Source organism: Cynocephalus volans, chromosome 8, assembly GCF_027409185.1.
Source record: "Cynocephalus volans isolate mCynVol1 chromosome 8, mCynVol1.pri, whole genome shotgun sequence".
NCBI lineage: Eukaryota > Metazoa > Chordata > Mammalia > Dermoptera > Cynocephalidae > Cynocephalus > Cynocephalus volans.
Genome location: NC_084467.1, coordinates 85834910 through 85862678, shown reverse-complemented (window position 1 = coordinate 85862678; position 27769 = coordinate 85834910). Strand labels below are relative to the sequence as shown.

At 33.6% G+C, this 27769-nt stretch overlaps 1 protein-coding gene and 1 pseudogene across 1 annotated transcript in view; both read left to right on the top strand.

The window, feature by feature from the left end:
- The window catches only part of DPYD (dihydropyrimidine dehydrogenase), an 855274-nt gene that overhangs the window by 275105 nt on the left and 552400 nt on the right, over positions 1–27769 (top strand). The gene's annotated exons all lie outside the window — the stretch shown is intronic.
- LOC134383260 (large ribosomal subunit protein eL31-like) lies at positions 311–27769 on the top strand (annotated as a pseudogene).

Sequence of the window (27769 nt, the reverse complement as noted above, 5' to 3'; positions counted from 1 at the left end):
ATATTGTTTAATCTAGTGTCACTTGTAAGTATTTGGATATAATTGTGAAATGGCTCCCAAGAATTCTGAAATGAGGAAAATTAGAATTCCAGCTGAGAGTTCTTTAAATCTTCACTTAATGAGTTTAAGCAAAGCCCCCAGAAGGAGATAAAATAGATAGAGGACAATTATTCTTTTATCATATTAACATATCTATGGGAAGTGCTATTAATCTGCAGAAGCAGGAAGCAGGGGCTAGTCACCTTCAGAAGTACAGAAGAAAAAAATCTGAGGAAGTATTGGCAGTGTCTCTTTAAAGGAACCTGGAGCAATGGGCATGAAGGTCTTTGAGCCTGTATCACAAGATACACAGGTCAGTCCATTTGAAGGATGTCTAGATCTCCTTGTTCTGATTCCAAGCTCACCAAGCTGGCACCACAATTGTTTGATTACAGGAAATGATGCTAATCATGCCAGTAAGAGTAATCCTGGTCCCTTTGATGTTTAACTTTGTTGCCCCAAATCATTCTGCTTCTCCTAGTAATATGATACTCTAATAAATGCTTCAAATATTTTTAGTGGCTGTTCACTGTATTCAGAATAAGTCACATGGTCTCAGTATCACTTTCAGCAGGCTGCAGTAGCTTTCTGCATCTACCCCTTTAGCCTTAAATCTACCACTTTATAGACTTTTATTAAACATCTAGCCATTCCTCAAAACGTGTACTTTCCCAATGTTGTACCTTGGCTCGTCCAGCTGAGATAAATATTTATTCTGTGTTCATATATAGTGAAACGTTTTATGTGTTATCTACAGGAATGAATATAGTTTTCCTTTTATTACTTTTGGTTATGTGTAGATATTCCCTCCCCTACCCACACACAGACACAGTATATTAAAAACCTGTGAGAGTGGGGATTTGTTTTTTCTTTCTATTCCACAATTTCAGCATATTTCTTGACATATAGTACAACATAAATAAAGGTTTTTGAAGTAAAATAATTGGAAGAAGAAAAAGAAAAGAGAACCAGTGGAAGAAATAAAAAGCTGTGTACTAACTTCTTCAGAAATTTTAAGACTGTACTTGATCATCTAGACTTTTAAAATTCAGGGATCTTTCTAAAAGTCCTCTTTTATTTTATTTATTTTTTGACAAAATGCAAAGACATGTTTATTGGTTCAGATGAACTACTCAAAGGCATTCTTAAGTCATTTTTACATTTATACCTTATCATTATGTATTATAGTACTATGCTAAATATTGGGTATTTTATTTGAAGATTTTGGGTTAATTATTGAAGGTAGTATTATTTGCTTGAGGGTTTTTAGTAAGAATTTTATGATGAGGAGGAGGATATAAGAATTTTTTAAAAAAACTATTAGCTTTTTCTACTAGTAGAGGTCCTTTACTATTGCAGATGATCAATAAATATCTGTCAAATTAATTAATTATAATCTGTATATTTCTTCCACAACAAAGCAAGTCAAAAAGGAGGTAATTTATTTAGCAAGGTTATTTTAAAATATTCTATAGCCCATGTTATTTTTATGTAAAAAAATTTTATAAAAAAGCTTAAACTATATTTTTAAATATTGAACATTTTTATGTTCTTTTGATTTCTTTAGATGAAGACATGGAGGAATACCAATTATATTTCTCTCTATATTTTATGGAATAAAGGTACATTTCACTTATGGTAGCTGCCTGAATTAAAAAAAGAAAAAAATATATTTTTAGTTTTTTCATTGTTTAAGCACTAATTTTCTTTTAGTAGTTCCCAATAGCTAATTAACTCTAAAAAGCAGTTGATAAAAGAATTGGAAAATAACCGAACTAAGCAAAATGTTTTTTTTCAACTGCTGTTTATGGCTGCCAGTTAAATTTTTCATGAGAGAAAATTACCATTTGAACCTGGAAGGGAATGTTATTGAACATATGAGAGTTCTTCAAAAACTTCTCAGAAATATTTGTATTATCTTTTAATTTTATTTTTCCATGAACTTTTTGAAGTACCTTCATTTACTATGGTTATTGTCTTAGTCTTCTCAGGCTGCTATAACAAAATACCATTGACAGGGTGGCTTAAACAATAAACATTTATTTTCTCACAGTTCTGGATGTTGGAATTTGGAGATCAAGGTGCCAGCAAGGTTGGCTTCTGATGAAGGCCCCCTTCCTGGCTTGCAAGTGGCTTCTCCTGTGTGTTCACATGGCCTTTCCTTGGTTTATAAGCATGGAAAAGGAGACCTGTTGTCTCTTCCTCTTCTTATAAGGGCACTAGTTCCATCATGGGGGCCTTACTCTCATGACATCATCTAAACCAAATTAACTCCCAAAGGTCCAATCTCCAAATACTATCACATTGGGGGTTAGGGCTTCAACATATGAATTTTGAGGCTGCACATTCAGTCTATAAGAGGCATTGTGATGGCGGGGGTTTTTTTGTTTGTTCTTTTTTTCTTTTTCTTTTTTAACGTGATAATTATCCTATAGGTTGAGTTATTGAGAAGTAGGATGTTGATGTTGAAGGATAAACTTTAGGATAATTAACAAAATTAGAAGTCACTGAAATGGTGGATATTATCATAGAAGAATTAAGGAACACCACAGTTTACAATCTCCCCCACCCCAATTCAATAAAATTAAATGTGGAATAATTCAATACTACATTGAATACATATGTACACTATACGGTGATTTTCAATTACAGCTGAAGCATTCTATGGGATAGCTGTTTTCACACTACAAACCATTCAGTTCTATTTATCTTATCCCTTGTGAATCACAACTGTGTAAAATTTGGTAAAATAAGGAAGACCATTACACACAAGGAAAGAAAGGTTAGTAAGACAGTCATGAAAAATGATATGGAAATGGCAGAGACTGATGCGAATTGGAAGAAACTAAGTATATTTCTAAGTATGCTCTATAGTTCTTTCTAGAAAAAAAACTTCCCAAAGTTGGAAATGTGAAACTCTGCAGGATAGTTTGTGTTTTATTTATTACGTATTTCCTATTTATACAGATTAGGCTATACCATTTTTGGTAAGCAGGATTAAATAAAATAGACTAATATTCTTTTTCTTTGACATTTAAACAGCTTCTTTGACTTTAAATGCTTAAAATCTGTATTCTGTTAGGCAAGACCATTACTTTTAAGAGAGCTTATTAAGCCGTTTTATTTTAAGTAACAAATCTATTTTAGAAGCAATACAGTTGAAATTTATATCAAATCAGTTTTCTTCCAGATCTTGTCTTTAACTGTTTAAGGGCATCCTTCACAATCATATTGTTTCCAGTTCCCCAAGTTGAACCTACTTTGGTTTTATTACTCTTCCTCAATCTGTTAAACTCATATTACTTAGTAAAATTATTAGTTATATCAGGAATTCATACATGGGGAAAACGATACTGCAATAATGATTAATTCACAATGTTAACATAACCCTTTAAAGAACATTATTAAGCATATTTACAGTGGACGTTTAAGAAAAAAAGTTTTTTAGACAAACTTTTATTTATGTTCTTATCTCCAAGTATGTACAGAATCTTGATGTATATTATCATCTTCTGGTTAACCATGCAGTGCCACCTGGTGTGCAGATGGAGAGAACATCAGGCATCAGAGTCTCTGTTCACACCCACCCCCACCACACACAAACTTGCATGGCAGAAAGTTAAGAGTTGTTCATTTTGCTTGTGTTACTGAGATAAATTGTGCATACAACTCAATTCATAAGTCAAATTTGGAGAACAAGATATTATTGATATTTGGGTTAATAAGTCAAAGATTATGTTAACATATCCAATTTATGGGAAGAAAGGCATATTTAATTGGAAAGTTGCTTTCATAGATCTTTAAGTTCTTATATTGTGTTTCTGGCCTTTTTAAAAAAATTTACATGACAGTTTTGTTTGTTGGGCATTAATGTCTAAATTAATATTTCACTGATAAATTTATTAGTGCTAGGATAATAGTTTAAATTTTACTGCTATCTTATCTCTCCCTGGTTAATTTTCCTTTTTAGTGGAAGAAGATAGCCTCTCTTTTGGCTTTTATGAAGACTGTACCACAGTCAGGTGCTTTTTCACTGTTCCTGTTCCTTTAATGTTACTGTTGGTCAATCGCATTTTAAAGTGTATTTTTAAGCTTCTACCATATCTAGCAGTATTCTATGGACTATTGGTTGCAAAATAAGTAAAACCAGTTATGACATTTTTAAAAAGTACTAAGTTAATGCAATTGATAAGATTTTTTGTACATGTCAGGATAATATAGTAGCTACATTTCTCAGAGTATTGGCTATGTTTTGTGTATAAGTTATTTTTAATTCTCACAAAGTAATTTTGGATTGGTACTATTTATTTTTATTTTTTATGTTTATTTACTTTTTAATTTATCAATACACAGTGTAGTTGATTTTCATGTCCCTCTACCAATTCCTCTTTTTCCTCCCTCTCTCTTCCCCTGCCACTGATTTATTTGTTTGTATATTTATTTATGGTAATATTTCCTTTTTTTTATAGCAGGGTAGTATTCCATTGTGTAGATATACCACGTTTTCCTTATCCACTCATCTGATGATGTTCATTTAGTCTGCTTCCAACTCTAGGCTATTGTAAATAGTGCTGCAGTAAACAAGGGAAACAGATATGCCTTTGACATGAATGACTTTCATTCCTTTAGGTATATACCCAGCAGTGAAATAGCTGGGTCATATGGTAGATCTACCTGTAGTTTGAGGAACCTCTATACCATTTTCCATAAAGGCTGCACCATTTTACAGTCCCACAAACAGTGTAGGAGGGTTTCTTTTTCTCTGCATTCTTGCCAGCATTTATCATTCTCGGTCTTTTGGATATTAGCCATCCTAACTGGAGTGAGATGGTTTCTCAAAGTGGTTTTGATTTGCATTTCCCAGATTCTGAGTGATGTTGCGCATTTTTTCTTGTGTTGTTGGCCATTCGTATATCTTCCTTTGAGAAATGCATATTCAGCTCTGTTGCGCATTTTTTAATTGGGTTACTTATTTATTTTTTTTTTTTTGCTGTTAAGTTGTTTGACTTCCGTTTATATTCTGGATATTAATCCTTTGTCAGATATATATTTTGCAAATATTTTCTCCCACTCTGTTGGTAGTCTTTTCACTCTGTTAATTGTTTATTTTGCTGCGCAGAAACTTTTTAGTTTGATATAATACATTTGCTTATTTTTGCTTGGGCTACCTATGCTTTTGGGGTCATATTCATAAAGTCTGTACCCAATCCTACTTCCTAGAGTGTTTCCCCTATGTTTTCTTGAAGGAGATTTATTGCTTCAGGATGTATATTTAATTCTTTGATCCATCTTGAATTGATTTTGGTATATGGTGAGAGGTATGGGTCTAGTTTTATTCTCCTACATGTGAATGTCCAATTTTCCCAGCACCATTTACTTAAAAGGCGGCCTCTTCCCCAGTGTGTAGTCTTGGTGACTTTGTCAAAGATCAGATGGCTGTAGGTGTATGGGTGACTTCTGGATTCTCTGTTCTGTTCCATTGGTATGTGTGTCTGTTTTTATGCCAGTACCATGATGTTTTGGTTGCTATAGCTTTGTAATATAGTTTAAAGTCAGGTAGTGTTATGCTTCCATTTTTAATTTTTTTGCTCAGGATTGCTTTGGCTATTCATGGTCTTTTAATACTATATATGAATGTTAAGATTGTTTTTTCTAATTCTGAAGAAAATGTCATTGGAATTTTGATGGGGATCACATTGAATACGTAGATAGAGTATGGATATTTTCGCGATATTAATTCTTCCAATCAAGGGCATAGGATATCTTTTCTTCTTATTTCCTCTAATTTCTCTCAACAGTGGTTTGTAGTTCTTGTCATGGAGATTTTTTATGTCCTTGGTTAAATTTATTCCTAGGTATTCTATTTTTGAGGTTACTATTGTAAATGGGCTAGCTTTCTTAGTTTCTTTTTCTACTAGTTCATTGTTGGAATATAGAACTGCTACTGATTTTTGTGTGTTGATTTTGCATCCTGCAATTTTGCTGAAATCATTTATTAACTCTAAGACTGTTTTTGTAGTCTTTCAGTTGCTCTGTATATAGGATCATGTCATCTGCAACAAGGATGGTTTGATTTCATCTTTTCCAATCTGGACACCATTTATTACCTTCTCTTCTCTGATTGCTCTGGCTAGTACTTCCAACACTGTGTTCAATAGGTGTGGTGAGAGTGGGCATCCATGTCTAGTTCCTGCTCTTATGTTCCTCCTGAAAAAAGCTTTCAACTTTTCCACATTCATGATGATATTGGCAGTGGGTTTGTCATATATGGATTTAATTGTGTTGAGATGCTTTCCTTCTATACACAATTTATAGTCTTTATCATGAATGAATGTTGAATATTGTCAAATGCTTTTTCAGCATCTGTAGAGATGATCATTTGGTTTTTGTCTTTGAATTTGTTTATGTAGTATATCACATTTATTGATGTGCATGTGCTGAACCGACCTTGCATCTCTGGGATGAAACCCACTTGATCATGGTGTATAGTTTTATGTATGTGTTGCTGTATTCGATGAGCTAGTATTTAATTGAGGATTTTACCCTCTATATTCATCAAAGATACTGGCCTGTGGTTTTCTTTTTTTGTTGTATCTTTGTCTGGTTTTGGTATTGGGGTGATGTTTGCTTCATAGAATGAGTTTGGGAGAATAGCCTCTGTTTCACTTTTTTTGGAATAGTTTGTTGAGAATTGGTATTAATTCTTCTTCAAAGGTTTGGTAGAATTCTGCAGTGAAGCCATCTGGTCCTGGGCTTTTCTTTGTTGGGAAACTACTGATAACAACTTCAATCTCTTTGATTTTTATTGGTCTATTCAGATTTTCTATATTTTATTGGCTCAGTCTTGGTAATTTGTGAGTGTCCAAAAATTTATCCATTTCCTTCAGATTTTCAAATTTGTTGGCATATAGTTGTTTATAGTAGTCTCTAATGAGTCCTTCTATTCTGAGGTATCAGTTGTAATATCACCTTTTTATTTTCTATTTTTTGTTATTTATATCTTCTGTCTTCTTTTTTCATTCAGCCTTGCTAATGGTTTGTCAATTTTATTTAATTTTCAAAAAGCCAAGTTTGGTTTCATTCATCTGTTGTATCATTTTTTGGGTTTTTATTTCATTTAGTTCTGCTCTGATATTAATTATTTCTTTCCATTTACTAACTTTGGGTTTGGATTGTTCTTGTTTTTCTAATTCTTTAGGGTGAAGTGTTAGGTTGTTAACTTGCCATCTTTCCATTCTTCTGAATTAAGTATTTAGTGCAATGAATTTCCCCCTTCGTACTGCTTTTGCAGTATCCCACAGGTTTTGGTATGATTTGTCATTATTTTCATTAGTTTCAGTAAATTTTTTGATTTCCTGTTTAATTTCTTCTTGGACCCATATATCATTAAGTGGAATATTGTTTAATTTCCATGTATTTGTGTAGTTTCCATAGTTTCATTTGTTATTGATTTCTAGTTTTAATCCATTGCGGTCTGAAAAAAATGCATGGAATAATTCTGTTTTTTTTTTTTTAATTTGTTGAGATTTGACTTGTGATCTAACATGTGGTTTATCCTGAAGAATGTTGCATATGCTGATGAGAAGAATGAATATTCTGAGGTTGTTGGATGAAATGTCTGTAGATATCTGTCAAGTCCAATTGGTCTCATCTGTTGATTAGATTTTGTGTTTCTCTGTTGGTTTTTTGCCAAGATGATCTGTCCTGGATTTGTATTATTTATATCTCCATTTCATATATATGTAAATTGTGTATTAGAGGTGTTAAGGAACTTTCTCAAGTACTAGAAACTAGATTTGAACTGTGGTATATCTGAGAGCCCTACTCTTAATCTGTATATTCAGTTGGCATAGCTTATATAATGATTTAAAAATTTTTATTTATGTCCTTTCTTTAAAAAATTCTTTAAGTTTTTGAAATATTTTGCGGTAAAGTACACATAACATAAAATATACCGTATTAACCATTGTTTAATGAGCAGTTTGGTGTCATTAAGTAATTCACATTGCTGTACTATCATCACCACCAGCCATCTGTAGACCTCTTCATCTTGCAAAACTGAAACTCTATAACACCTATAAAACAGTAACTCTGTAAATTTGACTACTCAAGGTACCTCATGTAAGTGGAATCATACAATATTTCTTCTTTCGTGACTGGCTTATTTCACTTAGCATAATGTTCTCAAGGTTCATACATGTTGTAACATGTCTCAGAATTTCCTTCCTTCTTAAGACTGAATAATATTCCATTGTATGTGTACACAATTTTTTGTTTATCTACTCATCTGTCAATGGACTTCAGATTGCTTCTACCTTTAGGAAATCGTGAATTATGCTGCTATGAACATGGGTATACAAATATCTCTTAGAGTCTCTACTATTAGAGTCAATTCTTTTGGGTACTTATTCAGAAGTGGAGTTGCTGGATCATTTGATAATTTTGTGTTTAATTTTTTGAGGAACCATCCTACTGTTCTCTGTAGCAGCTGTATCATTTTACATTTATATCATATCAGCAATGTACCAGTTTCTCCACATCATCACCTCTTACACTTCTTGCTGTGTAACAGAGATGCAAAAAAATTACTCAAAGCAACAAGAATGCAATGAGAAGCCTGAAGGGACTGCACATGAGCAGCTCCTCTGTTAGAAGGAGAAAACTGGGTACAGCCCTGATTCAAAGGTCACTTCTGTTTTTATTGTAAAGACAAGGAAATTTCACAAGAAAAATCAGTTGATTCAATCATTTCAAAAGGGTACAAAGACATGGGCAACATGACAAAAGTTATCTATGGCTAAGTATAGCTTCAACAATAGAAACTAGTAACATCATTTAAATTAACAATGTGACATTCCAAAGTACAATTTGTGAAAAGCTAAGTTGATCAAACTGTGATCATTATCCAATCTGAACTATAACCTCTTCCCAGATGATTTAAGCAAGAGTTACATCCTTATAATTAAATATAAGTATAATTGTCTCTAAAGTTTCCATCAACAAACAGCTTGCCCTTAGCAAACATTTTTTCACATTTTTCCCTACAGCAATTCTTTCAACATCTTTTAACAGCCGTCAGTATGTTTAATAATCAAAGTACATAATCCCATCCCAAAACAGTGATTAGAATAGATTAGATGGGCTTTGGCCCACTAGCTGTAGGCTGTTGTCTCCTAACTGAGAACTTTTGTCCCATACATGCATTACCTAAAAACCCTATCTAAAAATCAACAGAGTCAACATATACTTTATCAGAATTGATTATATGGGCTTATTGTCCCACTAGCTGTAGGCTGTTGCCTCCTTGCTAAGGACTTTTGTCCCATAGGTTTTTTAGCTAAAGAGCCTTGTCTAAAAATCAAACAAGAATCAAGATTTTTAACCCTCTACAATCACCAACATTTGTTATTTTGGATTTTTCAGGGGTTTTTGGTAGTAGCTATCCTAATGGTTGTGAAGTAGTATATAATGGTTTTTAATTGACTTTTTATTTGCATTCTGCCTGTTACCAACAGAAACTTACAGTGGTAATATATAGAGAAAAAATGTTTTAAATACAGGTTAAGTGTTGAATTAATGAACAGGATGGATTAGCTAATGAAAACCTCTCTCATAAAAATGAAATGGCATTTATCTTTTGTGATTGATGAGGGTCTCAACTTGATTATATGCCAAAGGAATGAAGAGTGAGGGTCAAATTCAGCAGTAAGATCAATTTGGAAGGGGCAAATTATAGAGAGGAATATTAGGAGACAACTTAAATATCTTTTATTTAAGTTTCTAACTAATAAGAAACATTAAATGAGTTATCTGCAAAATATTTCTATAAATGAACAGATATCAAATATTTTAGGTTGTGTGCGCCATGTGGTCTTTTTTGCAACTATTCAATCCTCTGCCTTTGCAGTGTGAAGCAGCCACAGAGTGTATATAAACAAATGAGCATAGCTATGTGTCAATAAAAATTTATTTAAAAAAAAATAGGTAGAGGGGCATATTTAGTTAGCAGGTAGTTAAGTACATTAATTACTTATATTTTCTTATAATTTTCTTAATTTCTTATATTGTCTTATACTTGTGAGACAAGAAAATCATTTTAAGTGGAAGTCCATGTATATTATAAATCAAGTTAACTTTTGTCTAACATGACCAAACTGTTTTGAGAATACTTTTACAGAATACTTTTTAGGACATGTATATCCTGTCCTTGAAGCAGAAGATGTTTCCATTGCTGATTATTTTGTACTAGCCCATTAAAGTAGCTGAATTTAGGTGGGTTCCACATTTTAGTGTTCATTTAAGCACCTGGGTTCTTCACATCTTAGTTACTATTTTAGCAAATAACTTATTTGGAAAGTGTATCCAAATAGATATCTTTTCCTGATGCTATGCTTGAGTTAATTTTTAAAGACAAAATTAGTTTATTTCTCAGTTGTAATGTTTTATCCTTTTAAAGTAAATCTTTAGTAAATAAGTAAGTAGTTGATTTCACAATCAAAGAAAAAACAGAAACTCATCCATGAGTTAAAATCACAGAATGAATAAATGAAAACTGAAATTAATCAGTTTTCTGTGAAGTGATTGACAGTTCCAAAGGTGTATCTTAGAAATTATGATTGATGTTTAGTTTCATTTTTCTCATCTTTTCAACAAGTTAAGAAAAAAGGAAACATACACACATGGAAAAATCCTATTTGCTTCTGGGCTAGGACTTGATCTATAAAACCTCTTTAACTTTCCTTTCCACTTTATTGTTCTCTTTCTCAATTCTTCATTATGAATTCTGACAGTTAGCACATATTGAATTTGGCCAGGAAGTAACACAGAGCCATCCAGACCACAATTTCTCTTACTCCTGGTGCTCGGGGAAATAAACTAGAGATTATTTTGGGACGTGTCCTTTAATGTTTTATGCAAGCGTATCCATCATCTCTATAAAGAAGAAAACTAAGGTCATGTTTGTTATTTAGCAAAACATAGGAAAAGCGCTACTGAGAAATTAATTGGAGAAAGACTCATCTGAGTACCAAATAAGAAAAAAGAAAACTGGAAAAAAAGAAAAAAGGAAACTGAAAAAGAAAAGAGAAAACTGCATAGTTCATAGCACTTGTGATTTTTTTCTTAGTTTTGAAGGTAATGTGATTAGGTAGAAATGCATACTTCTGTGCCAGGTGGTGTATCAAAACATGTTAGTTCAATATCTTTGTGTTCTACTGTAAAAACATATTAAATTCAAGACTAATTCAATTTTTTGTTCTTTTTGCCCTAAAATGAATTTGTTTACTTTTGTGGTATTTATAAAAATGCAGAGACAAAAGTAAAAATAAAAACAATATGAAAAAAGATTTAATAAAAAACACTATTGTCATTTTGGGGAGGGGTGATCATTTTTATATTAATATCTGTATTTACTAGAATATGAACATTTAAGTATATAAAGTTATTTGCTAAGGAACATCACTCTGACACAATAATGTAAATAATTAATTGGAGTTTTATGTGTATATTTGTTTTTCTCAGCTATCGACTATAGAAATATTTGGTTAATGGAGTACTCTAGGGCAAGTTGAATCAGTGTTATGTTTGTGTCTTTTTTCACCCTCCCAATGTGTTTTTGGTAGCTGTAAAACAAGAATTTCTGGAGGAAAATTCTGGGCTATAATATGAGATTATAAGTGGGTCTTAGAGAAGACTGAATATGAGTCTCTGGTGATTGGTCCAACTGTGAGGTTTCCTGTTAATAGTGAAATAGACGGAAATGTGTTAGACTTTTGGTGGTAAAGTGATCTTACGTTTCTCTACAACTGCTTTCTGCTGTATTCAAGTGTGTTTTTTATCCCGTCTGTGTATATATGTGTGTGTATGTCTTCAGCTTCTATTCTTTTGCAACTTACAGTCATCTTTATGGAGAAATGTAGGCTTGAGGGGAATTGAGTAAGGAAAGAGTAAACATTTTAAGAGCAGCATCATCTTAAAGTTATTTTCACTTCATGACCCTCATTTCTACAGAAGGAGGGTCAGAAAGAAGCGAAACTTATTTACAGATTTTTAAAATTTTCTAACTACTAAGACTTCTAAGAACAGGGAGCAAAATAAGACAGAGATTAAGAAAACTTTCTGGCCAGCCACAAAACAAACAAACAAACAAACAAAAAAACAGAAATCTTTTGACTCAGCATTATATAAAAAATATTAGTTTAGAATATTTCTATACATATTATTTTTCTTTTTACTTAACTGTGCCCTCACAACCTTAAAATGATATTTGAAAAATCTTTTTTTATGTTATCCTGAAAATCTAACTTTGGCATCACTGACAAAATATCAACAGTCATGTGCTTGAAGTATTAATAGCAGATGGCCTGCATTCTCATAATTTTTATAATGCTAAAGCTTTCACCTCTGTTATTGCATGTGTAACTTCATTCATTCACTCATTCACTAAATACCGAGTTCCTGATATGTGATTAATATGTCCTTGTTATCAAGAAACTTATAGTTTTGAGGGGAGAAAGACATGCAAACATTTTCTGGTTTGTCCCCAAGGTAACTATTCCTTTTTTCCCCACAATATGTAACGTGGTATGGCAGCATCTAAAATCGTCTGTTCAGTTACTTGTATGCACTTCTATTTATTCATCCTAGACTATAAGCTTCTGTAGGAAAAGGACATATCAGGGGACACTTGGGTGGTGGGGAATGAGGAGGATACCCAGGTACAGGGAATATCATATGTGACAGCTTCATATTGTTGCTGGAGCTTTCACTGGCAGGGTCATGTACTGGCAAGTAGGGCCAAACAGATATAGCAGGGCCAGATTTTCGAGGTTTTGCATGGTATGCAAATAAGTTTAGATAGTTATTTAGTGTTTTACTTTACACTGTGGAAGATAAAAGATTTTGATGTGAGAGGTAAGAGATTAGAAAGATTGATTTGATGGCACTACGGAAATGGATTGAGGAAAGGCAAGACCAGGTACTGGGAGATTTCACATCGTGGCTATTGCAATAACTCAGGCAAGAGATATTGAGTACCTGAAGAAGGACTGTGAGAGCCGAGAGCAGGAAACAAATATAAAGAAATACAGTAGGTAAGTCTTAGCACCTGATTAGATACAGTCAGTGAAGGATAGGGGTAGGAAGGAGCAGACAGGGCATGGATCTAAGAGTAGGTACAAGTCAAGGATGTCTTCAGCACTTCTTTTGACCAGCAACGTTGATGAGGGTGAAAACTTTCAATAAAAATAAAATAGAGGAAGATTATGAGTTCTTTTTTGACCTCTTAGGTTTGGGATTCCTGTGACATCCTAGTGGAAATATCCAGGAAGCCCTCAGGTATACCTGATTAGGCCTGGAAATCAGGTGAGAAGTGTGGGCAGGAGAGACAGATTGGGTATCATTAGCTCTAGCAAATGATGCTAGAGTCAGTATTCTGTCAGTATTTGCTAGTATACTCTAGCCAAAAAGGTATGAGTCTTGACGCTAGTCAGATTCAGTCAGTATCCCATCATTCATGGCTGTTAGGAGGAATAGAAATAATATAAAGTACCTTTCCACTGAAATTGGCAATGGTAGGATTTAAAAATTAGTAGTTGGATTATCAGCTTATAGATATTATGTGAAGCCATGGCATTGATGAGATTACACCCTACACAGAATGAGCACAGTGAAATTTTGTGACTGCTGATGCCACAGAGTGTGATACTCAGACAGGCTGCAGTGAATATGTTCTAACTCATGTCTAAGGATATTATTTCAACATGACTTTTTCGTAGTGAATTTTTGGTTTTGTTATTGCTCCATCCTTCTTTTGACCATAGTATATGTTAGTTAGGTAATTCTCTATATTTAGATGGATCTTTTGTGATAAAAAAGCAAAAGTAAAGTTAGCCCACGTGAGGACTGAACTTCTTTAGCACTGTGTTTTAATGTCAGCTGGTTGATATACAGAGCCAATTCTCGAACACCATTGAACCTGGTTATTATTTGAGAAGGAGTTAACTTAGAAATACTAGGTATTTGTCATACATGAAAATATACCTTTTAAAAGAAAATTTGGTATAATATATGTACTTAGAAAAGAGATAAATGGGAAAAGAAAATCTCTTTTAAATTATCTTAGGGTCCTTAAAAAAAGCAAATTTGCTTATCAAGAATTAACATATTGTATATTTTTAAAAAATTGATAGATATTTATTTCATAGAGACATGTTTATTACCTAAAATAAGTTATGAATTTATCTCCCTTTTCTCACTAACCAATGAAGTTTTTCTGCAAAAATTTTCAATATTTGCTGCAATTTGTTTCTTTTCAAATTTCTTCCATAGAGCTTTGTTCTTGATTTTGTTTATTTTCTGTTTTATGAAAACATAATATTAATGTATGTCTTAACACCTTTAAATATTCTCTAATTTTTGTAAGTATTAGATAGATTTGTCTCTAAAATTAACTTTTTGGCATAGTCATAGTTAAATATTGTATTTGCCTAAGATCTGGTAAAAAAAAATATGCATTATGCATTATGGAAACATAAAATCAGTCCTCACAGATTCAGTGTTCCCATAATGTGGAGTAACTGAACATATGGGCTTTACTATTGCAAGTTGATTGGTACAGAAAAAAAAAGGGAGGAGGGAATTTTAGGCAAGTCTTTGATCTCAGCGTTTATGTTTACCCTCTTAAAATGAATTTATAATAATAAGTTGCATTACAACTCTACTTAATACTTATTACTACATATACAGTGTATGTTAAATCAAGTAAACAGGTCTTTTTAAACATTGATAATTATTATGCTAAATTCTTTCTCCCCAACATTGTAGCTTTTTAGAATCTGGTAACAATGTATGATTGTTAAAGAATGGCATACATTAAATTTGTTCGGTATTTAAAAATACACTAATTTTAGTTTCTATTAAAAAAAAGAACCGATACCCTAAAAATGCTCAAACCTGCCATTAAGACCACATGCCTTTTAGCTGAAAATTGGCTTTTTCAGAGAGTTTTCTTACACAGTCATATACTGTAAAAGGATGTTTCCAACAATGGACTACATATACGATGGTGGTCACTTGAGATTGTAATGGAGCTGAAAAATTCCTATTGCCTAGTGGCGTCATGGTCATTTTAACATCGTAGTGCAGTGCATTACCCAAGTAGGAAAAATAGGCTATACCACATAGCCTAGGTGTGTAGAAGTCTATGCCATCTAGGTTTGTATACATAACTCTAAGATGTTTGCATGACGAACTTACCTTAGGACTCATTTCTCAGAACATATTCCCATCGTTAAGTGACACGTGATTGTGTTTATAATAGGTTGCTAAAGGGATTCTAGGATCCTGTGGGAATTCTTATCACATCCCTAACCATTCCACCCATCAGTGCAGATGAGGGGCAGGACACCAAACAGTTAAACACAGGCTTATCGGTCACAGGTGTGAGCTTTCTTCAAACCAGTTACAATGGAAATGAACTAAAATCCTGAGCCAGGTCATCTAGGAGATTATAAATATCTATGAATCAGGCTAATGAATGCTTCATGACTACTCTGTAGGGACAATTTTGAAATGCCTTTTTATAGGGCCCTGAATCTAAGTTGTGGGAAGTAACTTTGTTGAGTCTTCTAAAAGGTCTATTAGTAGTTTGATAAACTTGAGAAAAGTAAGAAAAACAAACTATTCTAGCAAGTCCACTTAGTGTTTTTGAGAGTTTTTGTTTTCTATTACAAATAAATCACACTTGTTTGATCATCTGTCAAATTCTCAGTGTCAAATGTGGCATTAGTCATCAGTGCCTATGAGCTATGCTAACATTTTTTGAAAGTCTACTATGTGTTAGGGGCTTTGCACACATGATCTCATTCAAATGACACCATAATCCCAGGGGGTAGGTATTAATTACACTCGTTTTAATGCTGAAGAAACTGGCTCATGGTGGGCAAGTGGCTTGCATAAGGCCGCTGAGTTTCTCCAGGACAGAACCAGAAATCCCAAACCTGTGGTTTTCCCAACAGTCCACAGCATCTCTTACAATAATCCTGGAAAGGTAAGGGTGGTACAAAGGCTTAAGGGAGGAGGAGATGTGAGAGGGCTTTTTGTTTGTTTGTTGTTTTTAATAGAAAAATCTGTATACCTTTTATGGCAAGGTAAAGAAGTGAATAGAAAACAAAAGTTGGAACCAGCCCAAATGCCCATCATCAGATGAGTGGATATGGAAAATGTGGTACATCTACACAATGGAATACTACTCAGCTATAAAAACGAATGAAATACTGCCATTTGCAACAACATGGATGGACCTTGAGAGAATTATATTAAGTGAAACAAGTCAGGCACAGAAAGAGAAATCCCACATGTTCTCACTTATTGGAGGGAGCTAAAAATTAATATATAAATTCACACACACACATACACACACACACACACAAACCGAGGGGGGGGGGAAGAAGATATAACAACCACAATTATTTGAAGTTGATACAACAAGCAAACAGAAAGGACATTGTTGGGGGGGAGGGGGGGAGGGAGAAGGGAGGGAGGTTTTGGTGATGGGGAGCAATAATCAGCTACAATGTATATCGACAAAATAAAATTTAAAAAAAAAAAGAAAAAAAAATAAATAAAATAAAATAAAATTAAAAAAAAAAAAAAAAAAAAGTTTGAGATGATAGTTAAGAGGGGGAAGAACAGGATGAGACCAGAAAAGAAGAGGATAAGCAGAAGTATTAACTTTTAAAAGCTGGAAGAATACTTTTTCCTCATTGACAGGGAAATAGTTTGGAGAACATAGAAAAAAATTCTGAGGTGGAACATCTCAAGCAAGTGTGTTCATTTTGCCTTAGCTTCTTAGTGAAGTAGTGAGGCTTTATTTCCTCTTTTCAGTAGCAAGCCTTGACTAGAAGTTAGAGGAGGGAGGGAGGAAGGGAGGGAATGGAAATGGAGAGAGGTTCGTGTTAAGTAACTCTGTCATGTCAATGGAGAGAGAGAGAACCTTAACTTAATATCTCCAGGAACACAAAATGTTATGTGGGGAGAAGAAACCACACAACAAAGTAGAGAAATACAGACAAAGAATATTAAATTGTTACTTAACTAATTTTACATTTATGGTAGATCTTAATACCAGTTTACATCAATGGGGTGAAAAGAAGCAAAAAATAAAGCATTTTATTATAACAGAGGGAACAAGTGGGGATGATACTTTTATTAAACCTTAGGGCTTTTTTTTGTTTATTTATAATTAAAACAAAAGTAATGTCTTTCACACTTCTCACAGTGGAATTAGTGGTTATTTATTAAATGGGTATTCTAGGAAACCTACAAGTATTCCTTAAAGCATATAAAAATAAAATCAACACACAAAGCTAGTTTGAGTCAATTTCATCCAGCTATAAGTTATACCCAGGTTGTAATTGATTGTTTTAAAAAGGAGTTAATTCTATCAGGTTGTTAAATAACCTGTTTAGTAAATTATTATGACAAGAGTATTATTTGATAAAATACAGGAACAGTAGCATTTTAGCAAGTTATCAGTCCTTAGTAACAACTTGCGTTTTGCTTATGAGTAGTGAAAGAATCAGCTACCATGCCATTAGAGAATATTACTGTTAAAACAAAATTAGGGTATTTTGTAAGATGAAAGTCGAAAATAAATCCATTCTTAATCATATTATGCTATGTTACCAGAGCTTTGTAGACTGAGCTTACTTGAAAATGTAATGACCATATGAATACACAATACTTATGTACAGTGAGATGGAAATGGAAGAGATGAAGGTAAGTGAGGAGAAAGACATAAAAGACAGCAAAGAAATTTATGTCAAATTCAATGAAAGGCAATGTAATTTAGCATTCATTCAAAAACTTTTGAGTTCTTACACTATGTGCACTTTTAAATATTCTAGGTCAACAGCATAGCATTATATGTTTGAGAAAATGGCAAGCTGAAAAATCTTATTTGCTGCTTTGAAGAATGAGGTAATTCATTTTAAGCTAAGCCTTTGGGCCAAAACTTCAGTAGAAGGAAAAAGTGAGTTCCGATTTCTGTCAAAGACTTAATTAGCCATATGTTAAAGAACAATCATTCAATATACATGGTGTGGAAAATACTCCTCATTTTGGATTGATCTTTTTAAGCTATAACTATTCAAAGCAATACAGATAAGCAAAGAATTTCCATCACTGAATATATGGAGCAGATACCACCCTTATACACATAAACAAACTGTACTGTGTAATATAAAACTGATCATTGGAACCTTTCCCCCAAATTTCTAGAGTTCCAAAATCCAAGTAGCCTGTTTGAACACATCTAATTATATCGAATAAATATGTTCACTCTACAAACATTTACTGGGATCTGTACTAAGTACTGGTTGTTAAGTGTTCAGTGATGGGGAAAACCTTTTGCTTGACTTCATGAGGATCAAAGCTTCATTGGGTGCAAAGTTAATTACAACACAATGTAATAATGTATGTATTGCCTGGGAGATGCCCAGAGTTTGTGGGTTCACAATGGGGATGCCAGACATTACTGGGATGACTTTAAGCATGAGAGTGTGTAATGGAGTAGGGGGAGGGAGCCATAGAAGATTTCCCAGAGGGAGTGGTGTCTTTACAGAGTTGAAAAGATGATTAGAAGTTAGCAGGAAAAGAGAAAGGAGAGGGAGGGGGTTATTCTTGGCAGAGGGTTCAAGACAGCTGGTGTTCAGTGAACTAGCATTATAAATCCTGAGTAGTTTGTTGTTGCTGGAGTCTGTGACTCTATGATTGTTAAGTCTTTAGGCTGGAGAGTAGGCGAGAAGCAGGTCATACAGGCCCTGCATAGCATGCTAAGGAACCTGGGCTTTTATTTGCTTGAATATAAAAAGTGATCAGAAGATTTTAAGGGACATAGGCTCTCACGGTAGGGGATGAATTTGAGTGACAAGACTGGATATGTGGAGACAAGCTGGGCAGCTGTTATACAATCGAGGTAAGAGATGATTAGAGCTTGAACTTGAGCAAAGGATGAATTAATTAATTAATATATAGGTCTAAATGTTTAGGTCTTTTTTTCCTTGTAATTTAAAATCAGGTACTTTAAAGAGAATATTGGAAAATAAATGACCACTTAATATTAGAATTATACTGTAGTCTTTTACTCTTAAATTCCTGTGGCTTAGTGTTTTCAATGTTGTATTAATCTCTATGTACACAGAATAAAACCTAACCATTACCGTAAAACCAAAATAATTATTTTCAACCAAACAAAGCTATATTGTCCGACATTGGCATTACTGAAATGATATGCTTTCATCAGCATTTGTAGATTATGTAAGATTATTCCTATAATTGGTTTCAAAACATTTTTTGTATTTCTCCTTGAATATTAAAGCTCATTAGAAAATGTATATTTAGATATGTTGAGAAGATAATTTATAAAACTAAAAGTAAACATAACAACTAATTGAAGTGCTTAATAGAGCATTAACAAGAATTGAACTCTGGGGTAAACAAAGTTTTTTCTTGATCTTGTTCTTCTGGTTAATTTGCTGCAAACTACAGGTACTTTCTGTAGAATAAAACTAAATGATTCATGAATAGAAACAAGCAACTGAATAGCTTTTAATTTCTGTAGGTCTGGTCGTGTAGGTGTATTTAAACCATCAGTTGGTCTAAAGAATGTTTGAATTTTCATAAGAAATTCAAAAGCATATGCTGCTATGTGCCTTAATTATTATTCAGGAATAATTCTAATTAGCAAATTTTTTGTGATTAGATCATCCGGAGCATGGTCTCTGCAAAGAATTTAAGAAACAACTAGTCTTCAACGTCCCCCGTTAGATATATAATAAATATCTTTTTATTTGGAATGTTGTTTATGCTGCCTTATCAGTTTTCTCATACCAGTATTAAGACAAAAATGCAGTGTAAACTGATTTTTCTGGACACCCAGGGTTCCTTTGATAGGAAATCATCTTTTATCAGATATGTCTGTGACTACAAGAAGATGGATGGTTGTTCATTTACGCACAATGTATTAAAAATAAAACCAGTTGCTTAGTCTGTAATGGCAATAAAATGTGTTGTCACTATTTGACAGGAGATCATTCGACACTGTCAAAAAATAATTTGGCATTATATCACATTTGCCCATATAAAATACTGACAACTTTAAAAGTCACAAGAGTGAGGCAGCTCATAGGCAAGATTGCATATGTTAGAATTTGGAATTTAATTTAAAAATACAAATTTTAATTATTCTTAGAATTTTTAAGAAATATCTACAGAAAATAAAATGATTTTATTTGTCCTATGCCTTGCTTACTAGGGTGCTAACTGAACAATGAGGGGATTAAAAAATACAGTCATGCAGCAGTCTTAAGAAATTGCAGTTGTATTTGGAATAAAGTTCAAGTTCATTCTTAGAAAAATCACACTGGAAATAAATTTCCTATTTCTAATCAGTCTTTTAACAAGAAAAAAGAAAATTTTCTAAGTATTCATGCAAAGTAAGATACAGCTATATTTACCAATGGAAATTTTTATTTTTAATATTAGTTTAATGAGGTTTCCTTTTAAAATGGCAGCACAAATACAAGCATATTCTTATATCCTTTTCTGGATTGCCACCAAAATGAAAGCAACAAGATTTTTAAAATATCATAAGTCCAAAAGAAAAAAGGAATAGGATAGAGGTAAAATGACAGCAAAACTTTGGAAGCTGAAAAGCAGATGGATATATGAGATCAGATGAGCAGACCCTAAAAAGCTGAATCCTGAACTGGGCTGCAGCAGTATCATAATGTACATTGCTGAACCAACATAAAGTTTCAAGATTGGTAAATCCAGGTAGCTGTGGAAGTAGGAGTGAAGACAAGGCTGCAAATGGGGGTATTTGTCAAGAGTCTATTAAAAAGTAGCTAGATCCTTTGATTCTCTCATTCAGCTTGAATAGCTTGAGAACTCCATCATTCAGTGGAGTGGCTTCTCCCAGTGTCTACTCTGGAGGACACAAGACAGAAGGGTCCTCTGTTGAAAAGAAGTGATTTTCTGCCTGCTTCAAGTTGAGAATCTTCTTCTCTCTCACTGGACTCTAAGATCATCTGCTCTGTAGGTAGAATATGGCAGTTGGGCTTGTCCATTTATTGCATGAGATGTGTTGTTATGACTTGTAAGGAGATCAGTAGCTCCTGGAAAATGGTACAGTAAATATGGAAATATAACAAAGTCAAATCAAGAGATGTTGCTATTTTGAAAAGTCCCTGCAATTTTCTGAGCTCTCATTCATGCATAGGAAATGGTGGGATCCTTTTGCAATTATTTTCATTGCAAATTAAAGGGAAAATATGTCGTCCTTTTTGATTTCCAAGGCATGCTAACTCCTTTTCAGCCCTGTCTTCTCCTTAAACAGTGAAAGTTGTATTACGCAAGAGAAATACTTTAAAGTCAATATTTCTATTAATCAGCTCATAGCAGAAGTTAACACAAGTCCATTCAAATTTATATCAAATGTGTACAATTTTTAGAGTTTTTGTTTCCTAAAGATGGGGTAAATGCCAGTGCTTTGTATATTTGAGTGCATGTGTGTTATACTAATTTGATTGCTTCTGCTGTTAAAAGACTGTTTTTAAGTATTTTAACTTTTATTAAGTCACCAAAGTTTTTTCTTGTCCAAGCTGATTTTACAAATCAACTTGTCTAAGCCAAAACAAAACAATACTATACTGTGAAACTCCATGAGAGATTACCTCTATCACTTTGGAGCTGGGATGCTGGGTGTGTTTCAGCGGGCAACGCTGGAAGTCACTTAACAAAAAGCATCTTCTGAGAGCTGAAACAGCAGTCATAGATGTGTCTCGCTCTGTTTGAGGCTTAACAGAGTAGTAGAGCTAAGCTTCAAGAAACCGTGTCTTAGCCTCTGAGGAAAAAGAGTTACGTACTTTTCTGTGAAAAAGCTGTGCAGTAACTTTTTAAAAATCGAATTCATGACACTTCGTTGTGGGATCACGTAGGGTTTTGTTTATTTTCAAAATGCCTCATTACTAAATTAATTGTCAAGATTTTTTCCTTAAGGAATGCAGGTGTTCAAGTATGTTTGTATATATTCAAATAGATCGCAACAGATAGAAAAATATTTCTTTTATGGTAGCCCACATTTGATTTTGATTTATTGTTTTCAATTATTTTTATTATTGTTTGCCATATAACAGTATGTTTTTGTTTCTTTTTACTAAAGATATTTCTGATAAATAGACAATGTAGTCATCAAATTATTCTTTCTAAAGGTATACTTCATTGTGTGGATCACTTCATTGCTCTTTTTGTCAAATCATACATATTAGAGATTCTGTACGGAAAGGTTATAAATAATAAGATATCTCACATAATCCTGAAAATTGCATGGAAATATATATAGATTAAGTTTGTTAAGTTATTTTATTATAATTCCCTGGACTTTTCTGCATATTAGAGGGCCATATAAATCTAATACATTTTGTAGAATTGTTATTGAACATTGTTCAATAAATTGTTTTATATTGGTTGGTATCATGAAATTCCATAAAGAATTTTGTGATAGGAAAATAGCTTGCCTCTCCTGATGAGTCTGGAAACTTTCTTTCATCAGATATTGATATCTATGTAATTTATAATAATTTCATTTTGATTCAATTTCCAGGAAGCTCAGGGTTAATTTTAGTGCTCAATCACTGTAATTATCCCTCTATTATATTATATTATCTCAAATGCATTATGGAAGCAGAAGAGTATATATTATAGCTACATATTCTGTAACCTATTTGGCCCTACACAAATCTGTGAATGACATCTTTACTTATCCCATTAATTTTTGAGGCTATTGGGTTAGCTAAGATAAGATGGGGATTGTAAACTGTAGATGACACCTTGATAAGTTATTGTATACATATGTGGGGAGCACCAGCACAATATTGATCACTGTTAGACATTAGTTTAGACTTAAGTAGAGGCCTTATTCTGATATTGCTCCTCAAACAGTTTCCGGCCCATACCTACAGTTTCATAATTAAAGGCTTATTATTTAGCATAGGGACAATACCATATGCTTGTCCTTATTTAAATGTATGTGTATCTGGGAAGGATAAAATTTTAGCATTATGACTCATTTAAAACCTAGTATAAAAGTATTTATATCCTTCCTATAAAGAGATGAGAGGAGAAGGTACAAAGAATGGAAAAGAAGGAAAAGAGGGACATTACTCTCATGAGATACAAAAACGAGAAAATATCAAGGTACAATTAAGAAATTGGATTCTGACTGCTGAAGACGACTTTCACCCTTTCCATTTTTAATTTAATTATTTCTCATATTTTTAGCAATTATCATTTGTCCAGGCACTATGCTAGTCACTGGGGATTCCATAATGAATTTAGGCATACTCTCTTTTGAGAGAAGCTCATCATTTTTTAAGGAAAAAAAAAAATTACTGTACGAAAATACAAAGGGAGAGCAGAGAAGATATATAGTTGACCAGCTAGAGGTCTGAGTCTTTAACCTGGCAGGGTATGAGTTTGTTAGACAGATAAGTTGAAGCATGTTCATTACTGGAAGATAAGATGGTGCCACCAAACACAAAGACTTGAAAGAACAGGGTGAGTTTGAAAACTGTGGTAAATATGGTATAGCCTATGCCAAGGATGCATGTTGAGGGGAAGAGAGAGTAAATGACAGCAGATAGAGCATGAGGGTAGGAGACAATTAAGGTGTTACGGGTGATACATGAGAGGTTAAGAAGTTTACAGAGTTTATATTTATCCCAGAGGCAGTGGAAAAGCATCTGAGTTTCCTGATCGCTGTCATCAGGATACTGCCTAAGGCCTACCATACTCAGGAGTGACACCGTACAAAAACTACAATAACACTGTCCCTCTCCCTTCTCCCCTCAAAGCAATATTTATAGGGTTAGTTGAGACCTGAGTAAAATCATAGCGTATTTTCATGTAGCTGTTGTTACTGACTTTGAATCCCTCAGATCTTGATCTGTAAAATTCTTTTGCAAAAATTCACATAATTTTTATTACAAATTTTCTGGGAAAGGGACCATATCCATCTGTACAGCTTTTACACCATATCTTAATGGGAGAGGGTTTATGAATAATCACTAATGATATTGATTCATAACGGTGAAACTAAATATTTATAAAGCATTTCTTTTGTGTTCAATTTCATGGCAATCTCCAGTTTATTAGTTCATTGTCAGGTCAGATTTTAAAGTAAATGTTGGCTTTGAGTTCTTATGGTTCAGGATTTGATAGTCAAAGAGGATGAATAACACAAGACTTTTTTTTGAAGAGAAAATGAGAATGATTGCTGAAATTCTCTTTTGCCTTATCTATGTTTTTGAGCTATTTTTAAGGCAGTAAAGATATTCAGTTTATATCAGTTCTCTTTTCTTTAGGTTATAAGTATGTTTTATAAGTATGTTTATAAGATAACTCTAGTGACTCATGATCTGTAAGATCATCTGTGATTTCTTATGTTACAAGTTGATCAATTTTATGTAATATATTTTCTTAGAGAAGAAGAAAACTTAAGAAAGATTTTACAATTGTCTAACTTTGTTGCATTTTCTTTTTGTGGTCATAAAAATTATGGTAGGTAGATAAATTGCCCCTCATTGTCTTCTGAAAAGATTTTAATAGATTAAGGTACATTTTAGAAATAATTCATGCAAGTGTGTTCTAGAAATTTGATGTGTTAGATACAGTCACAGAAACGGAGCTTACATTATAAGTTTATTATTATTGTGGACCTAATTTTAAATGGCTATTATGACTGCACTTATTTGGCATTTTAGAAATACAGTTTGATTTAGCTCAGGATAAAGCAATATGGAATTCAGGAAATATAATACCATTTAGGATTTTTTGCTTTAAAATCCATTACACTGTAGGAGGTTTCACATTTCTAAAATGCAAGCAGTAAGTACCGTGGGGTCAGGGACTAACCAGTGAATGAAAGTCAGAACTCAAAATGAAGTGCCTTTTCTGTTTAACACTGGGCACTGATAGAAACTGATAATGTTTGATTAATGAACGGCAGCCTTGCAGTGGGTGAAAACATCTGCAAGAAGTGATTTATTATTTCAAAGGTATTGGAAGCTTGCGGTATCTTGCCGATTTAAGTATGTGTGCCTGAATAAAATAAATGAGATGCAACATGTGAAAAATGGAAACACATTACTTGTAAAGGATGTGTCACAAGCAGGGTATTTTTGTTCAAGTACACTTTGTCATGGGGATTTTTAATGCTGTTCTGAATACAAATCATTTAGCTGGTTCATAAAATCGCCTCAGTTGGAATTCTTGCATCTATCATCCAAGACATAAATGAGGGTTAAACTTAATGTGGTGTAACATCCCTTAAATGTTCAAATTTTGTATCATATACAACTATTAAAATTGCACATATGTTTTATGTATAAAGATGAATAAATTTGTAGATGCTTAAAACGACAGTGCCCAAATAGATATAAGGGTTGAGGTCTTAATTGAACACTCATCAAATACTCAGAGTTAAGGCTTTTCACTACAACTATTATGGCTAGACATTTGAATAATCTATCATTTTATGACTGAACAGTTTTTAGTTAGGTGACATATGATAAATAACAGAATATAAATGAAGGGATTACTGTTTTAGGTACTACTATTCAACCTCTAATGTATATGCGTGTGTGTGTATACACCTTAAATTATTCATTGTTGCTTAGGTAAGAATCATACGTTATCTATAAATGTAGTTACCTTATATTTCATGTATATTAGGTAATTATTTACAGAAAATGAGATAAGATATAAAAATGTTTCAAGGCACAATCTGATAATAGTCATAATGGAAATGAGAAACAATGTGAAAATAAACCTAGAGTAATCTGTGGGATTGAAGGACTGCTTGAAGTACTGCTGATTCCTTCTTTGTGGTTTGTGAGATGTATCTGCACCTGAAATGCACTTCTTGCAAAGTTGGATGTTTTAACTAAAAGCAAGCTACTCTTCAGATCAAGAGAATTTAGGAAAAAATAATCACCAACATGAACAAACTAAATTCTATGAAAGAAAACATGTTTTTGGTTTTTCTTTAAAAGCTATGAAACTTTACAGTCGTACAAATAGTTATTAATAAATTTAACATCCTTTTTGACCATTGTAGCCTTAGGACAAGGCATAAACAAAATCCTCATTAAATATTTTCTTGAGTGACTGAATAGGGGATGAGAGAAGGAAATATCATTCATGGCAATTTTACTCATTCATTTAACAGAGTACAGGAGAACATCCTCTATGTGAGGCAGGGGCCGGAGTTTGAAATATGATGGTGAAGAGAATAGACATAGTCCCTGCTCTCAAGGAACTCCTGGGCTGGTGGGAGACAGATATTAAATGCATCACACATCGTGTAATGAAATATTTTGGAAAGTGATAAAAAGCAGAAGTGTAGGGAGCTATGAGGTAGCATTCCAAGGGGACCTCTCCTGACCAGAGGAGAGGAGGGATTGTGCAAGCTGAGAACAAGGAAAGGAGGCAGTGACAGGTGGTGGTAGATAGCTAGGTTGGGAAGTGAAATTATCAGATTTGCGTTTTAAAGGAGTCACTTCTTCAGCTGTGTGGAGGGAAGCTTAGAGGTGGGAAAACCGTTAGGGGACAGTCACAAGGGGATTGTCGATAAGAACAGGAGATGATGACATTGATTCTACCCCACTTAGGAATACACAACTCTGCCTACTATGGTATCAGAATCTTTTCCCTGTCTCCCAGTTGCTCTGTTTTCTTTCAGGGGTAGTCATGGCCTAAAAATAAGACCTTTCATAATTACTTTTTTTCTTATTTGCTAATTAAATTTTTTTTTTTTTTTTTTTTTTGGTTGCTGGTGGGTACAGGGATCTGAACCCATGACCTTGGTCCTTGGTGTGTTACAAGGCTGTACTCTAACCAACTGAACTAACTGACCAGCCCTCATCATTACTTTTTATAGCCCCCTTTTATATTTAACTTAGCATTATTAACGTCTTAATTACCATTTGAATTAAACACTGTGGCATTTGCCTGTTGATAGACAATTTCAATAAGATTTTCTTATATCTTCCAAATTTTGACACCATGGAAATGTCAAAAATTTTTAATACTGACTTTTTATTACCAAATAGTAATACATGGTTCATTGCAGTATGAACAGATTTAAACACATTAGTTGTTATTTCCAGCCACAGAATCATTCAGGTGGATGCAGGTGACTCGGGAGTTGTACATGAGGTCACTGCTTTCCCTCCTCTACAGTCCCTCCAGCTCTTCCTTTCTCACTCGGGCCCCCCAGAATGGTTCCTCCGAAGAAAGGCGGCAAGAAGAAGAAGGGCTGTTCTGCTATCAAGGAGGTGGTCACTGGAGAATACGCCATCAATGAGGTGGTGCTTCAAGAGTACACCATCAACATTCACAAGTGTATTCGTGGAGTGGGTTTCGAGATGTGTGCCCCATGGGTACTCAGAGAGATTGGAAGTTTTCCATGAAGGAGATGGGGACGCCAGATGTTTGCATTGATACCAGGCTCAACAAAGTTGGCTTGGCCAAAGGAATAAGGAATGTCCCCTACCAGATCCGTGTACGGTTGTCCAGAAAACATAATGAAGATGAAGATTCAACAAACAAGCTCTGTGCTTTGGTTACCTATGTACCTGTTACCACCTCCAAAAATCTGCAGTGTGGATGA